Raw genomic sequence first — 17,200 nt, forward strand, 5'->3', positions numbered from 1 at the left:
GATTGAGAACCATTAGCTACTTTTTCTACAGACTGGGCACTTATGGCCTTATCCTGTACTCTAAGCATATTAATTAACAGTTCTAAAGAAGGATTCTTCCCTACACTCAAACCTCTCTCTATGCAGAGACTCCTTGCTCCTTTCCAGCTAAGGTGATCATAAGCAAGTTTGGACAGTTCAACATTTTTTCCTGTGCCAGACATTTTTAGAGAGAGTTAAAGTGATAGAAAAAGAGAAAAAAGTTTTCAGAACTTTTTGGAAAGACAGAAAAAACTTTTTAAACTTTTAAGAACTTTTTGAAAGTTTAGAAGTACTTTTCAGCACTTAGAAAAGAGTGAAAAGAGGAAATGCAAAAACTTTTTGGCTATGTGTATATACACTGACCTTGTTTTGTATATTTTTCTCTTATGAAAAGTACAATGACAAGAGTGGTAAGTAGTCTCAAGCACTTATCCCACCACTGCACAACCAATGTAGGAGGCTGGACTGGCTTGTAGTGAGTACCAAGGGGTACTTGCACCTTGCACCAGGCCCAGTTATCCCTTATTAGTGTATAGGGTGTCTAGCAGCTTAGGCTGATAGATAATGGTAGCTTAGCAGAGCAGCTTAGGCTGAACTAGGAGACGTGTGAAGCTACTACAGTACCACTTAGTGTCATATGCACAATATCATAAGAAAACACAATACACAGTTATACTAAAAATAAAGGTACTTTATTTTTATGACAATATGCCAAAGTATCTTAGAGTGTACCCTCAGTGAGAGGATAGGAAATATACACAAGATATATATACACAATAGCAAAAATATGCAGTATAGTCTTAGAAAACAGTGCAAACAATGTATAGTTACAATAGGATGCAATGGGGAAACATAGGGATAGGGGCAACACAAACCATATACTCCAAAAGTGGAATGCGAACCACGAATGGACCCCAAACCTATGTGACCTTGTAGAGGGTCGCTGGGACTATTAGAAAATAGTGAGAGTTAGAAAAATAACCCTCCCCAAGACCCTGAAAAGTGAGTGCAAAGTGCACTAAAGTTCCCCTAAGGACAAAATAGTCGTGTTAGAGGGAAAATGCAAGGAAAACACAAATCAGCAATGCAACAACGATGGATTCCTGACTGAGGGTACCTGTGGAACAAGGGGACCAAGTCCAAAAGTCACAAGCAACTCGGAGATGGGCAGATGCCCAAGAAATGCCAGCGGTTGGTGCAAAGAAGCTCTTACTAGGCTGAAGAACTGTGAATACTGCAGGAACGACAAGGGCTAGAGACTTCCCCTTTGGAGGATGGATCCCCCACGCCTTGTAGAGTCGTGCAGAAGTGTTTTCCCGCCGGATGGACGCCAACAAGCCTTGCTACATGCAAATCGTGCGTTTGGCGTTTTTGGACGCTGCTGGGGTCCAGGAGGGACCAGGAGGTCGCAAATTGGACCTGCAGAGAGAGGGGACGTCGAGCAAGATAAAGAGCCCTCACTGAAGCAGGTAGCACCTGGAGAAGTGCCAGAAACAGGCACTACGAGGATGCGTGAAACGGTGCTCGCCGAAGTTGCACAAAGGGGTCCCACGTCGCCGGAGACCAACTTAGAAAGTCGTGCAATGCAGGTTAGAGTGCCGTGGACCCAGGCTTGGCTGTGCACGAAGGATTTCCGCCGGAAGTGCACAGGGGCCGGAGTAGCTTGCAAAGTCGCGGTTCCCAGCAATGCAGCCCAGCGAGGTGAGGCAAGGACTTACCTCCACCAAACATGGGCTGAAGAGTCACTGGACTGTGGGGGTCACTTGGACGGTGTCGCTGGATTCGAGGGACCTCGCTCGTCGTGCTGAGAGGAGACCCAAGGGACCGGTAATGCAGCTTTTTGGTGCCTGCGGTTGCAGGGGGAAGATTCCGTCGACCCACGGGAGATTTCTTCGGAGCTTCTGGTGCAGAGAGGAGGCAGACTACCCCCACAGCATGCACAAGCAGGAAAACAGTCGAGAAGGCGGCAGGATCAGCGTTACAGAGTTGCAGTAGTCGTCTTTGCTACTATGTTGCAGGTTTGCAGGCTTCCAGCGCGGTCAGCGGTCGATTCCTTATCAGAAGGTGAAGAGAGAGATGCAGAGGAACTCGGCTGAGCTCATGCATTCGTTATCTAAAGTTTCCCCAGAGACAGAGACCCTAAATAGCCAGAAAAGAGGGTTTGGCTACCTAGGAGAGAGGAAAGGCTACTAACACCTGAAGGAGCCTATCACAAGGAGTCTCTGACGTCACCTGGTGGCACTGGCCACTCAGAGCAGTCCAGTGTGCCAGCAGCACCTCTGTTTCCAAGATGGCAGAGGTCTGGAGCACACTGGAGGGGCTCTGGACACCTCCCAGGGGAGGTGCAGGTCAGGGGAGTGGTCACTCCCCTTTCCTTTGTCCAGTTTCGCGCCAGAGCAGGGGCTAAGGGGTCCCTGAACCGGTGTAGACTGGCTTATGCAGAATTAGGCACATCTGTGCCCAACAAAGCATTTCCAGAGGCTGGGGGAGGCTACTCCTCCCCTGCCTTCACACCATTTTCCAAAGGGAGAGGGTGTCACACCCTCTCTCAGAGGAAGTTCTTTGTTCTGCCATCCTGGGCCAGGCCTGGCTGGACCCCAGGAGGGCAGCTGCCTGTCTGAGGGGTTGGCAGCAGCAGCAGCTGCAGTGAAACCCCAGGAAGGGCAGTCTGGCAGTACCAGGGTCTGTGCTACAGACCACTGGGATCATGGAATTGTACCAACAATCCCAGGATGGCATAGAGGGGGCAATTCCATGATCATAGACATGTTACATGGCCATATTCGGAGTTACCATGGTGAAGCTACATATAGGTAGTGACCTATATGTAGTGCACGCGTGTAATGGTGTCCCCGCACTCACAAAGTTCAGTGAATTGGCTCTGAACAATGTGGGGGCACCTTGGCTAGTGCCAGGGTGCCCTCACACTAAGTAACTTTGCACCTAACCTTTACCAGGTAAAGGTTAGACATATAGGTGACTTATAAGTTACTTAAGTGCAGTGTAAAATGGCTGTGAAATAACGTGGACGTTATTTCACTCAGGCTGCAGTGGCAGGCCTGTGTAAGAATTGTCAGAGCTCCCTATGGGTGGCAAAAGAAATGCTGCAGCCCATAGGGATCTCCTGGAACCCCAATACCCTGGGTACCTCAGTACCATATACTAGGGAATTATAAGGGTGTTCCAGTAAGCCAATGTAAATTGGTAAAAATGGTCACTAGCCTGTCAGTGACAATTTGGAAAGAAATGAGAGAGCATAACCACTGAGGTTCTGATTAGCAGAGCCTCAGTGAGACAGTTAGTCACTACACAGGTAACACATTCAGGCACACTTATGAGCACTGGGGCCCTGGGTTACCAGGGTCCCAGTGACACATACAACTAAAACAACATATATACAGTGAAAAATGGGGGTAACATGCCAGGCAAGATGGTACTTTCCTACAATACCTTGAGTCAGTTGAAGTACTGATTGATTAGATCTGCCCTGGAGTCTCCTGCTTTATCCTCATCTGGCTCATCATCGCTTGGCAAATCAGCATTTCCACCCACAGGTACTGCAGGCTCCCCCTCATCTGGTACAAATGGTATCTGACGTCTCATGTCAAGATTGTGGAGCATGCAGCAGGCAACAATTATTTGACATACCTTGTTGAGTGGGGAAACATCCTTTATGCCGACTTTTTTATAACAAAGTCCTGGTTAACGAAAGCGGAACAACGCTTTCTTTAACCACGACTTCGTTATTTTGTGCCTTAACCACGCATGTCCTGAACAACGAACATGCATGGTTAAGGTACAAACAAGGGAGTCGGCTGAGGAGGACGACGCAGATGACGAGGTGACGACTCAGGTAAGTGGGGGGTTTTAGGTTTTGGGGTGGGGGTCGGGGGTTTTAGGTTTTGGGGAGGGGGGTCGGGGTTTTAGGTTTTGGGGTGGGGTTGGGGGGTGGGGCGTTTTAGGTTTTGGGGAGGGGGTGGGGGGTCAGGGTTTTAGGTTTTGGGGTGGGGTTGGGGGGGTGGGGCGTTTTAGGTTTTGGGGAGGTGGTTGGGGGTTGGGGTTTTAGGATTTGGGGTGGGGTGGGGGGGTGGGGCATTTTTGGTTTTGGGGGAGGGGGTGGGGGGGGGGCGGGAGTTTTAGGTTTTGGGGTGGGGTTGGGGGGGGTGGGGCGTTTTTGGATTTGGGGAGGGGGTGGGGGGGTCGGGGGTTTTAGGTTTTGGGGTGGGGTTGGGGGGGTGGGGCGTTTTTGGTTTTGGGGAGGGGGTGGGGTGTCAGGGGTTTTAGGTTTTGGGGTGGGGTTGGGGGGGTGGGGTGAGGCATGCAGGATCAATGGGTGCCTGTTACTAATGACTTTACCAGGAATGCCTTTTCAACGAAATATCGTTGTTAAGGCATTCGTGGTGAAGGCATTAGTAGTAACAACGAGGTCGGTGTTCCGACCTCGTTGTTTAGGCACCCGTTGTTTTGTCAGTCGGCGTTCCGTCGTACAACCTGTTGAGTGAGTAGAGGAGGGCTCCTCCTAAAATGCCCAAGCACCTTAATCTTTCCTTCAGGAACCCAAAAGTCTGCTCCATCACACGGCTTGTCCTCCCGTGGGCCTCATTGTAGCGGACTTCCCCTGGCGTGGTTGGGTACCTCACTGGTGTCAACAACCAAGGATGGTTAGGGTAGCCAGAGGCACTTATAAGCAATTAGGTAGAACAACACAAAAATATATGTGGGACATGCAACATTGTGATGGCAGGAGACATACTTTGCACACATTGCAATTGTAACTTACATTGCAGTTGTGCATGATGAAGGAATCATGGACTGATCCTGGATAATTAGCAATGACTTATGCAATGTACTCGTCTGCCAGACACACCACTTGAACGCTGATGGAGTAGTAGTTTTTCCTGTTCCTATACACCTGTTCATTGGTACGGGGGGAGGAACCAAGGCTACATGGGCGCCACCTATGGCTCCAACCACATGTGGAATGTGTCCCATAGCATAAAACTCTGCCTTCACATAGGCCAAATCCGAATGTTGGGAAAACCTGATGTAGCTGTCCAGGTGTTTCAACGATGCACACAGTACATCCTTCAAAACCAAGGGCTGAGACATCCCTCCAATTAGGGACACTGTATTCTGAAAGGACCCAGTGGCTAGGAAGTGTAGCACTGACATGACTTGGGAGGTATGCTATCGGAATTGCATATGGCAGGCATCAGATCTGGCTCCAGCTGATCACAAAGATCCATGATAGTATGCCGATTCATCCGATATATCTGGATAGTATGTGGACAGTACACTGGTGGTTGTCTTCCTCTCCTGAGGATAACAAAGTGGAAACATGTAAAATAATATGTGACATGAAACATGCACACATCATGTAAATGTCCATATACAAGGCACAAATATCTGCTGTTGAGGTTGGTTACAATCTCTGACATCAACATTACATCTACAGTAGAGCACATAGCGATGCATCCGATGATACTCTCCTTGGTGCACATTCCCTCAATTACGTAATGTACTACACATGCATAACCATCTGTGACTGTATTTGTTTGTTGGACCAACCGACTTGACAAGTTGCACAGATTTTGTTGCACATTATCTCTATAAACAATGCACATAGGATCCTCAGAATAGGTGTACATTGCTATTACCACATGTCCTTCAGTTACACAGCTTTTACTGCTCACATGCACAAATAGAGAACTAAACATGAAGACAGTATTTACGGATATACTGCACAATATAGGGCTTAGTTTATGATGCAGATTACATACCTCTTCCAGTATTAAAATGTGCTCAAATTGGCAGCTGCCTGACCTACTGTATTGGACATGTGGAAGTGACCTAAGTCTGCCGGCCAAAGTCGTCATGGTGGTAGGCGGTCACAACTGAGGTGCAAATTGCCATTGTCACACATTGCCGCCTTTGGCGGACTTGGGTCAATAGTGATGTCCGCCAGTGGTGACGGTCATGTACGTGGTGGACATGACCGCCATCTTCTGCAGTATTGCTCACTTGACTCCTGACACTGCTGCCAGCAAGACCTCCACTACCTGAGCTGCTATGTACTCCCTCTTGGAGCTATCATGGCACGTCCTGCAGGTGATAGAGCCCCAGTCTTCACCCCTGAAGAACTGGAGAAGCTCATGGAGGAGGTCCTACCCCTGTATGACCAGCTATATGGTGCACCAGAGGAGCCGGTGAGTCCAATGTTTTACCAATGTGTGAAAGGTGTGGTGTGTGTTGGTGTACCTGAAATGTAAAGTAGTGAAGTTTTTGATGCATGCAGATGCTAATTTGTACATGACTGTTGTGAGAAAGTAGCCTCTTTCTAGCCTTGTTACCCCCACTTTTGGCCTGTTTGTGAGTGTATGTCAGGGTGTTTTCACTGTCTCACTGGTATCCTGCTAGCCAGGGTCCAGTGCTCACAGTGAAAACCCTATGTTTACAGTATGTTTGTTATGTGTCACTGGGACCCTGCTAGTCAGGACCCCAGTGCTCATAAGTTTGTGACCTATAGGTATGTGTTCCCTGTGTGATGCCTAACTGTCTCACTGAGGCTCTGCTAACCAGAACCTCAAGTGGTTATGCTCTCTCTGTACAAATTGTCACTAACAGGCTAGTGACCAATTTTACCAATTTATATTGGCTTACTGGAACACCCTTATAATTCCCTAGTATATGGTACTGAGGTACCAAGGGTATTGGGGTTCCAGGAGATCCCTATGGGCTGCAGCATTTCTTTTGCCACCCATAGGGAGCTCTGACAATTCTTACACAGGCCTGCCACTGCAGCCTGAGTGAAATAACGTCCACGATATTTCACAGCCATTTTACACTGCACTTAAGTAACTTATAAGTCACCTATATGTCTAACCTTTACCTGGTAAAGGTTAGGTGCAAAGTTACTTAGTGTGAGGGCACCCTGGCACTAGCCAAGGTGCCCCCACATTGTTCAGGGCCAATTCCCCGGACTTTGTGAGTGCGGGGACACCATTAGACGCGTGCACTACATATAGGTCACTACCTATATGTAGCTTCACAATGGTAACTCCGAATATGGCCATGTAACATGTCTATGATCATGGAATTGCCCCCTCTATACCATCCTGGCATAGTTGGCACAATCCCATGATCCCAGTGGTCTGTAGCACAGACCCTGGTACTGCCAAACTGCCTTTCCCGGGGTTTCACTGCAGCTGCTGCTGTTGCCAAGCCCTCAGACAGGCTTCTGCCCTCCTGGGGTCCATCCAGGCCTGGCCCAGGATGGCAGAACAAAGGACTTCCTCTGAGAGAGGGTGTTACACCCTCTCCCTTTGGAAAATGGTGTGAAGGCAGGGGAGGAGTAGCCTCCCCCAGCCTCTGGAAATGCTTTCATGGGCACACATGGTGCCCATTTCTGCATAAGCCAGTCTACACCGGTTCAGGGACTCCTTAGCCCTGCTCTGGCACGAAACTGGACAAAGGAAAGGGGAGTGACCACTCCCCTGACCTGTACCTCCCCTGGGAGGTGCCCAGAGCTCCTCCAGTGTGCTTCAGACCGCTGCCATCTTTGAAACAGAGGTGCTGCTGGCACACTGGACTGCTCTGAGTGGCCAGTGCCATCAGGTGACGTCAGAGACTCCTCCTGATAGGCTCCTTCAGGTGTTGCTAGCCTATCCTCTCTCCTAGGTAGCCAAACCCTCTTTTCTGGCTATTTAGGGTCTCTGTCTCTTGGGATTCCTTAGATAACGAATGCAAGAGCTCATCCGAGTTCCTCTGCATCTCTCTCTTCACCTTCTGCCAAGGAATCGACTGCTGACCGCGCTGGAAGCCTGCAAAACTGCAACATAGTTGCAAAGACGACTACTGCAACTCTGTAATGCTGATCCTGCCGCCTTCTCGACTGTTTTCCTGGTGGTGCATGCTGTGGGGGTAGTCTGCCTCCTCACTGCACTAGAAGCTCCGAAGAAATCTCCCGTGGGTCGACGGAATCGTCCCCCTGCAACCGCAGGCACCAAAGAACTGCATCACCGGTCCCCTGGGTCTCCTCTCAGCACAACGAGCGAGGTCCCTTGAATCCAGAAACTCTGTCCAAGTGACTCCCACAGTCCAGTGACTCTTCAGTCCAAGTTTTGTGGAGGTAAGTCCTTGCCTCCCCACGCCAGACTTCATTGCTGGGAACCGCAACTTTTGCAGCTACTCCGGCCTCCGTGCACTTCCAGCAGAAATCCTTTGTGCACAGTCCAGCCTGGGTCCACGGCACTCTAACCTGCATTGCACGACCTCCTAAGTTGTTCTCCGGCGACGTGGGACTCCTTTGTGCGACTTCGGGTGAGCACTGTTTCACGCATCCTCATAGTGCCTGTTTTTGGCACTTCTGCGGATGCTGCCTGCTGCTGAGAGGGCTCTTTGTCTTGCTCGACGCCCCCTCTGTCCCCTGACGCAATTGGCGACATCCTGGTCCCTCCTGGGCCACAGCAGCATCCAAAAACACTAACTGCACAATTTGCAGCTAGCAAGGCTTGTTGGCGGTCTTTTGGCGGGAAAACACTTCTGCACGACTCTCCACGGTGTGAGGGACCCGTCCTCCAAAGGGGAAGTCTCTAGCCCTTGCCGTTCCTGCAGAAACCTAAGCTTCTATTGCCCAGTAGCAGCTTCTTTGCACCCACAGCTGGCATTTCCTGGGCATCTGCCCATCTCCGACTTGCTTGTGACTTTTGGACTTGGTCCCCTTGTTCCACAGGTACCCTCGACTGGAAATCCATCATTGTTGCATTGCTGGTTTGTGTCTTTCCTGCAGAATTCCCCTATCACGACTTCTATGTCCTTTGGGGAACTTTAGTGCACTTTGCACTCACTTTTCAAGGTCTTGGGGTGGGCTATTTTTCTAACCCTTACTATTTTCTAATAGTCCCAGCGACCCTCTACCAGGTCACATAGGTTTGGGGTCCATTCGTGGTTCACATTCCACTTTTGGAGTATATGGTTTGTGTTGCCCCTATCCCTATGTGTCCCCATTGCATCCTATTGTAACTATACATTGTTTGCACTGTTTTCTAATACTATTACTGCATATTTTGGTATTGTGTACATATATCTTGTGTATATTTGCTATCCTCATACTGAGGGTACACTCTGAGATACTTTGGCATATTGTCATAAAAATAAAGTACCTTTATTTTTAGTATATCTGTGTATTGTGTTTTCTTATGATATTATGCATATGACACTAGTGGTACTGTAGGAGCTTCACTCGTCTCCTAGTTCAGCCTAAGCTGCTCTGCTAAGCTACCATTATCTATCAGCCTATGCTGCTAGACACCCTATACAGTAATAAGGGATAACTGGGCCTGGTGCAAGGTGCAAGTACCCCTTGGTACTCGCTACAAGCCAGTCCAGCCTCCTACATTGGTTGTTCAGCGGTGGGATAAGTGCTTTGAGACTACTTACCACTCTTGTCATTGTACTTTTCATAAGAGAAAAATATACAAAACAAGTTCAGTGTATGTACACCTAACCAAAAAGTTTTGCATTTCTTTTCTCACCTCTTTTCTAAAGTGCTGAAAAGTACCTCTAAACTTTCTAAATGTTCTTAAAAGTTTTAAAAGTTTTTTTTTCTGTCTTTCTAAAAGTTCTGAAAACTTTTTTCTCTTTTCTATCACTTTAACTCTCTCTAAAAATGTCTGTCACAGGCCAAAATGTTGATCTGCCCAAACTTGCATATGATCACCTTAGCTGGAAAGGAGCAAGGAGTCTCTGCATAGAGAGAGGTTTGAGTGTAGGGAAGAATCCTTCCTTGGAATTATTGCTTAACATGCTTAGAGAACAAGATAAGGCCAAAAGGGCCACATCTGTTGAAAAAGTAGCAAATGGTTCCCAATCTGATCCAGGGACTCCCCTAGGAAAAGATTCAGGAAAGAAACTTCATTGCCTGCCCATTAATAGACAGTCTAGCATAGTTGGTACTGATGTAGTCACACCATACAGATAGTGTTGTCTCACATCATAGCAAGAGCATTCATTCTCACCACAGTAGAAGTGATGTCTCTGTTAACCAAGCTGTTAGGGTGCCCTCTGTAAGGGACAGGTCTCCTTCTGTCCATTCTCATCATACTTCTGTTTCAAGACATGTCCCTCCCACCCACCCTGATGACAGATTGTTAGAAAGGGAGCTCAATAGATTGAGAGTGGAACAAACCAGACTGAAGTTCAAGAAGCAACAGCTGGATTTGGATAGACAGACCTTAGAAGTAGAGAAGGAGAGACAGAAACTGGGTTTAGAAACCCATGGTGGCAGCAGCAGTATTCCCCATAGTCATCCTGCAAAAGAGCATGATTCCAGGAATCTGCACAAGATAGTTCCCCCTTCTAAGGAGGGGGATGACATTAACAAGTGGTTTGCTGCACTTGAGAGGGCCTGTGCTGTACAGGATGTCCCTCAAAGGCGGTGGGCTGCTATCCTATGGCTATCATTTAGTGGAAAAGGTAGGGATAGGCTCCTTACTGTGAAAGAAAGTGAAGCCAATTATTACAAAGTTCTTAAGAATGCACTCCTGCATGGTTATGGCTTAACCACTGAACAATACAGGATAAAGTTCAGAGAGACCAAAAAGGAGTCTTCACAAGACTGGGTTGATTTCATTGACCATTCAGTGAAGGCCTTGGAGGGGTGGTTACATGGCAGTAAAGTTACTGATTATGACAGCCTGTATAACTTGATCCCGAGAGAGCATATTCTTAATAATTGTGTGTCTGATTTGTTGCACCAGTACTTGGTGGACTCTGATCTGACCTCTCCCCAAGAATTGAGAAAGAAGGCAGACAAATGGGTCAGAACAAGGGTGAACAGAAAAGTTCATACAGTAGGTGACAAAGAGAACAATAAGAAGAAAGATGGTGAAAAATCTCAAGATAAGCATGGGGATAAGGGTAACACCAAAGATCCCACTTCAAATCTTAAACACTCTTCAGGGGGTGGGGATAAAACAAATTCTTCCTCTTCTTCTCAACCTACACAATTTAAAAAGCCTTGGTGCTTTGTGTGTAAAAAGCGAGGCCATAGGCTAGGGGATAAGTCCTGTCCAGGTAAACCCCCGAGCCTACCACCACTAATACATCAAGCTCTAGTGCCCCTAGCAGTAGTGGTACTAGTGGTGGGACTGCTGGCAACAGTCAAGCAAAGGGTGTAGTTGGGTTCACTTATGGGTCCATCATAGAAACTGGGGTAGTCAGTCCCAAGACAGTTTCTGTCATACCTAGTGGCATTGGCCTTGCCACACTGGCTGCTTGTCCCCTTACAATGGATAAGTACAGGCAGACAGTTTCAATAAATGGTGTTGAGGCCTTGGCCTACAGGGACACAGGTGCCAGTATCACTTTGGTGACTGAAAACCTAGTGGCTCCTGAACAACACATCATTGGACAACAGTATCAAATTATTGATGTCCATAACTCCACTAAGTTTCTTCCCTTAGCTATAATTCAATTTAGTTGGGGTGGAGTTACTGGCCCTAAGCAGGTGGTGGTATCACCTAGCTTACCTGTAGACTGTCTCTTAGGTAATGACCTAGAGGCCTCAGGTTGGGCTGATGTATAGTTTTATGCCCATGCAGCCATGCTGGGCATCCCAGAGGAATTGTTCCCTCTCATTTCTACTGAAATGAAAAAGCAAAGGAGAGAAGGCCTAAAAACTCAGGATCCCTCTCCATCAACAGGTAAAAAGGGAATCACAGTATCCCCTAACCACCCTGCCATTCAGGATACCATTCCTGTGGTGGGAGAAACCTCTCCTGGGGTGGCACCTGTTCCAAGGGAAGCATCAGCTGGCAAAGCTGTACTCCCTGAAGTAGAAGTATCTCTCTGTGGGATAACTAACATGGGTGAGAAAAAGAGCACCATTTTAGTTAACATGGAGCATCCCTCCAACCCTCCCAGAGAAACTTTAGTGCAGAAACTCTGCACTGCCTCACAAAACTTAGGACAGCATCCCTGCCCTAGTGTGGAGCTCATAGGACAGCATCCCTGCCCTGCTCCAACTGAAGAGAAACAGCATCCCTGTTCTCTCTTCCAGCCATATGGACAAAGTTTTTGCCCAGCTATGGCTTTTCTGAGACAGCATCCCTGTCTTGCATTTCCATCACTACAAATAGGTTCAGTGGACAATTCCCACTGCTCTAAACTAAGACTTACTGATAGAAACTCTGAAAATACATCTTCACATTGTTGCTTAGCTAAAAAACTTCAAACAGGGTGGTTTACATCCCCACAGGGAAGTAACCATATAGTGGATGATAAAGGGAGTAACCAGTCTATTGCAGAGCTACTCTCTACTTATCACCACTTAGACAATAAAGTCTCAACTGGCCAAGGTTAGCCTTATTGTCCTTCGTTTGGGGGGGGGGGTTGTGTGAGAAAGTAGCCTCTTTCTAGCCTTGTTACCCCCACTTTTGGCCTGTTTGTGAGTGTATGTCAGGGTGTTTTCACTGTCTCACTGGTATCCTGCTAGCCAGGGCCCAGTGCTCATAGTGAAAACCCTATGTTTACAGTATGTTTGTTATGTGTCAATGGAACCCTGCTAGTCAGGACCCCAGTGCTCATAAGTTTGTGACCTATAGGTATGTGTTCCCTGTGTGATGCCTAACTGTCTCACTGAGGCTCTGCTAACCAGAACCTCAAGTGTTTATGCTCTCTCTGTACAAATTGTCACTAACAGGCTAGTGACCAATTTTACCAATTTATATTGGCTTACTGGAACACCCTTATAAATCCCTAGTATATGGTACTGAGGTACCCAGGGTATTGGGGTTCCAGGAGAACCCTATGGGCTGCAGCATTTCTTTTGCCACCCATAGGGAGCTCTGACAATTCTTACACATGTCTGCCACTGCAGCCTGAGTGAAATAACGTCCACAATATTTCACAGCCATTTTACACTGCACTTAAGTAACTTATAAGTCACCTATATGTCTAACCTTTTACTGGTAAAGGTTAGGTGCAAAGTTACTTAATGTGAGGGCACCCTGGCACTAGCCAAGGTGCCCCCACATTGTTCAGGGCCAATTCCCCGGACTTTGTGAGTGCGGGGACACCATTACACGCGTGGACTACATATATGTCACTACCTATATGTAGCTTCACAATGGTAACTCCGAGTATGGCCATGTAACATGTCTATGATCATGGAATTGCCCCCTCTATACCATCCTGGCATAGTTGGCACAATCCCATGATCCCAGTGGTCTGTAGCACAGACCCTGGTACTGTCAAACTGCCTTTCCCGGGGTTTCACTGCAGCTGCTGCTGCTGCCAAGCCCTCAGACAGTCTTCTGCCCTCCTGGGGTCCAGCCAGGCCTGGCCCAGGATGGCAGAACAAAGGACTTCCTCTGAGAGAGGGTGTTACACCCTCTCCCTTTGGAAAATGGTGTGAAGGCAGGGGAGGAGTAGCCTCCCCCAGCCTCTGGAAATGCTTTCATGGGCACACATTGTGCCCATTTCTGCATAAGCCAGTCTACACCGGTTCAGGGACCCCTTAGCCCTGCTCTGGCGTGAAACTGGACAAAGGAAAGGGGAGTGACCACTCCCCTGACCTGTACCTCCCCTGGGAGGTGCCCAAATCTCCTCCAGTGTGCTCCAGACCGCTGCTATCTTGGAAACAGAGGTGCTGCTGGCACACTGGACTGCTCTGAGTGGCCAGTGCCATCAGGTGACGTCAGAGACTCCTCCTGATAGGCTCCTTCAGGTGTTGCTAGCCTATCCTCTCTCCTAGGTAGCCAAACCCTCTTTTCTGGCTATTTAGGGTCTCTGTCTCTTGGGATTCCTTAGATAACGAATGCAAGAGCTCATCCGAGTTCCTCTGCATCTCTCTCTTCACCTTCTGCCAAGGAATCGACTGCTGACCGCGCTGGAAGCCTGCAAAACTGCAACATAGTAGCAAAGACGACTACTGCAACTCTGTAACGCTGATCCTGCCGCCTTCTCGACTGTTTTCCTGGTGGTGCATGCTGTGGGGGTAGTCTGCCTCCTCTCTGCACTAGAAGCTCCGAAGAAATCTCCCGTGGGTCGACGGAATCGTCCCCCTGCAACCGCAGGCACCAAAGAACTGCATCACCGGTCCCCTGGGTCTCCTCTCAGCACGACGAGCGAGGTCCCTTGAATCCAGCAACTCTGTCCAAGTGACTCCCACAGTCCAGTGACTCTTCAGTCCAAGTTTGGTGGAGGTAAGTCCTTGCCTCCCCACGCCAGACTGCATTGCTGGGAACCGCAACTTTTGCAGCTACTCCGGCCTCCGTGCACTTCCGGCAGAAATCCTTTGTGCACAGTCCAGCCTGGGTCCACGGCACTCTAACCTGCATTGCACGACCTCCTAAGTTGTTCTCCGGCGACGTGGGACTCCTTTGTGCGACTTCGGGTGAGCACCGTTTCACGCATCCTTGTAGTGCCTGTTTTTGGCACTTCTGCGGGTGCTGCCTGCTGCTGAGAGGGCTCCTTGTGTTGCACGACCCCCCCTCTGTCCCCTGACGCAATTGGCGACATCCTGGTCCCTCCTGGGCCACAGCAGCATCCAAAAACACTAACTGCATAATTTGCAGCTAGCAAGGCTTTTTGGCAGTCTTTCGGCAGGAAAACACTTCGGCAAGACTGTCCACGGCGTGAGGGATCCGTCCTCCAAAGGGGAAGTCTCTAGCCCTTGCCGTTCCTGCAGAAACCTAAGCTTCTACTGCCCAGTAGCAGCTTCTTTGCACCCACAGCTGGCATTTCCTGGGCATCTGCCCATCTCCGACTTGCTTGTGACTTTTGGACTTGGTCCCCTTGTTCCACAGGTACCCTCGACTGGAAATCCATGGTTGTTGCATTGCTGGTTTGTGTCTTTCCTGCAGAATTCCCCTATCACGACTTCTATGTCCTTTGGGGAACTTTAGTGCACTTTGCACTCACTTTTCAGGGTCTTGGGGTGGGCTATTTTTCTAACCCTTACTATTTTCTAATAGTCCCAGCGACCCTCTACCAGGTCACATAGGTTTGGGGTCCATTTGTGGTTAACATTCCACTTTTGGAGTATATGGTTTGTGTTGCCCCTATCCCTATGTGTCCCCATTGCATCCTATTGTAACTATACATTGTTTGCAGTTTTCTAATACTATTACTGCATATTTTGGTATTGTGTACATATATCTTGTGTATATTTGCTATCCTCATACTGAGGGTACACTCTGAGATACTTTGGCATATTGTCATAAAAATAAAGTACCTTTATTTTTAGTATATCTGTGTATTGTGTTTTCTTATGATATTATGCATATGACACTAGTGGTACTGTAGGAGCTTCACTCGTCTCCTAGTTCAGCCTAAGCTGCTCTGCTAAGCTACCATTATCTATCAGCCTATGCTGCTAGACACCCTATACACTAATAAGGGATAACTGGGCCTGGTGCAAGGTGCAAGTACCCCTTGGTACTCGCTACAAGCCAGTCCAGCCTCCTACATTGGTTGTTCAGCGGTGGGATAAGTGCTTTGAGACTACTTACCACTCTTGTCATTGTACTTTTCATAAGAGAAAAATATACAAAACAAGTTCAGTGTATGTACACCTAACCAAAAAGTTTTGCATTTCTTTTCTCACCTCTTTTCTAAAGTGCTGAAAAGTACCTCTAAACTTTCTAAAAGTTCTTAAAAGTTTTAAAAGTTTTTTTTTCTGTCTTTCTAAAAGTTCTGAAAACTTTTTTCTCTTTTTCTATCACTTTAACTCTCTCTAAAAATGTCTGTCACAGGCCAAAATGTTGATCTGCCCAAACTTGCATATGATCACCTTAGCTGGAAAGGAGCAAGGAGTCTCTGCATAGAGAGAGGTTTGAGTGTAGGGAAGAATCCTTCCTTGGAATTATTGCTTAACATGCTTAGAGAACAAGATAAGGCCAAAAGGGCCACATCTGTTGAAAAAGTAGCAAATGGTTCCCAATCTGATCCAGGGACTCCCCTAGGAAAAGATTCAGGAAAGAAACTTCATTGCCTGCCCATTAATAGACAGTCTAGCATAGTTGGTACTGATGTAGAGTCACACCATACAGATAGTGTTGTCTCACATCATAGCAAGAGCATTCATTCTCACCACAGTAGAAGTGATGTCTCTGTTAACCAAGCTGTTAGGGTGCCCTCTGTAAGGGACAGGTCTCCTTCTGTCCATTCTCATCATACTTCTGTTTCAAGACATGTCCCTCCCACCCACCCTGATGACAGATTGTTAGAAAGGGAGCTCAATAGATTGAGAGTGGAACAAACCAGACTGAAGCTCAAGAAGCAACAGCTGGATTTGGATAGACAGACCTTAGAAGTAGAGAAGGAGAGACAGAAACTGGGTTTAGAAACCCATGGTGGCAGCAGCAGTATTCCCCATAGTCATCCTGCAAAAGAGCATGATTCCAGGAATCTGCACAAGATAGTTCCCCCTTATAAGGAGGGGGATGACATTAACAAGTGGTTTGCTGCACTTGAGAGGGCCTGTGCTGTACAGGATGTCCCTCAAAGGCAGTGGGCTGCTATCCTATGGCTATCATTTAGTGGAAAAGGTAGGGATAGGCTCCTTACTGTGAAAGAAAGTGAAGCCAATGATTACAAAGTTCTTAAGAATGCACTCCTGCATGGTTATGGCTTAACCACTGAACAATACAGGATAAAGTTCAGAGAGACCAAAAAGGAGTCTTCACAAGACTGGGTTGATTTCATTGACCATTCAGTGAAGGCCTTGGAGGGGTGGTTACATGGCAGTAAAGTTACTGATTATGACAGCCTGTATAACTTGATCCTGAGAGAGCATATTCTTAATAATTGTGCGTCTGATTTGTTGCACCAGTACTTGGTGGACTCTGATCTGACCTCTCCCCAAGAATTGGGAAAGAAGGCAGACAAATGGGTCAGGACAAGGGTGAACAGAAAAGTTCATACAGGGGGTGACAAAGAGAACAATAAGAAGAAAGATGGTGAAAAATCTCAAGATAAGCATGGGGATAATGGTAAAACCAAAGATCCCACTTCAAATCTTAAACACTCTTCAGGGGGTGGGGATAAAACAAATTCTTCCTCTTCTTCTCAACCTACACAATTTAAAAAGCCTTGGTGCTTTGTGTGTAAAAACAGAGGCCATAGGCCAGGGGAGAAGTCCTGTCCAGGTAAACCCCCTGAGCCTACCACCACTAAT

This window comes from Pleurodeles waltl, chromosome 3_1 (assembly GCF_031143425.1).
Source record: "Pleurodeles waltl isolate 20211129_DDA chromosome 3_1, aPleWal1.hap1.20221129, whole genome shotgun sequence".
In the NCBI taxonomy this organism is placed as follows: domain Eukaryota; kingdom Metazoa; phylum Chordata; class Amphibia; order Caudata; family Salamandridae; genus Pleurodeles; species Pleurodeles waltl.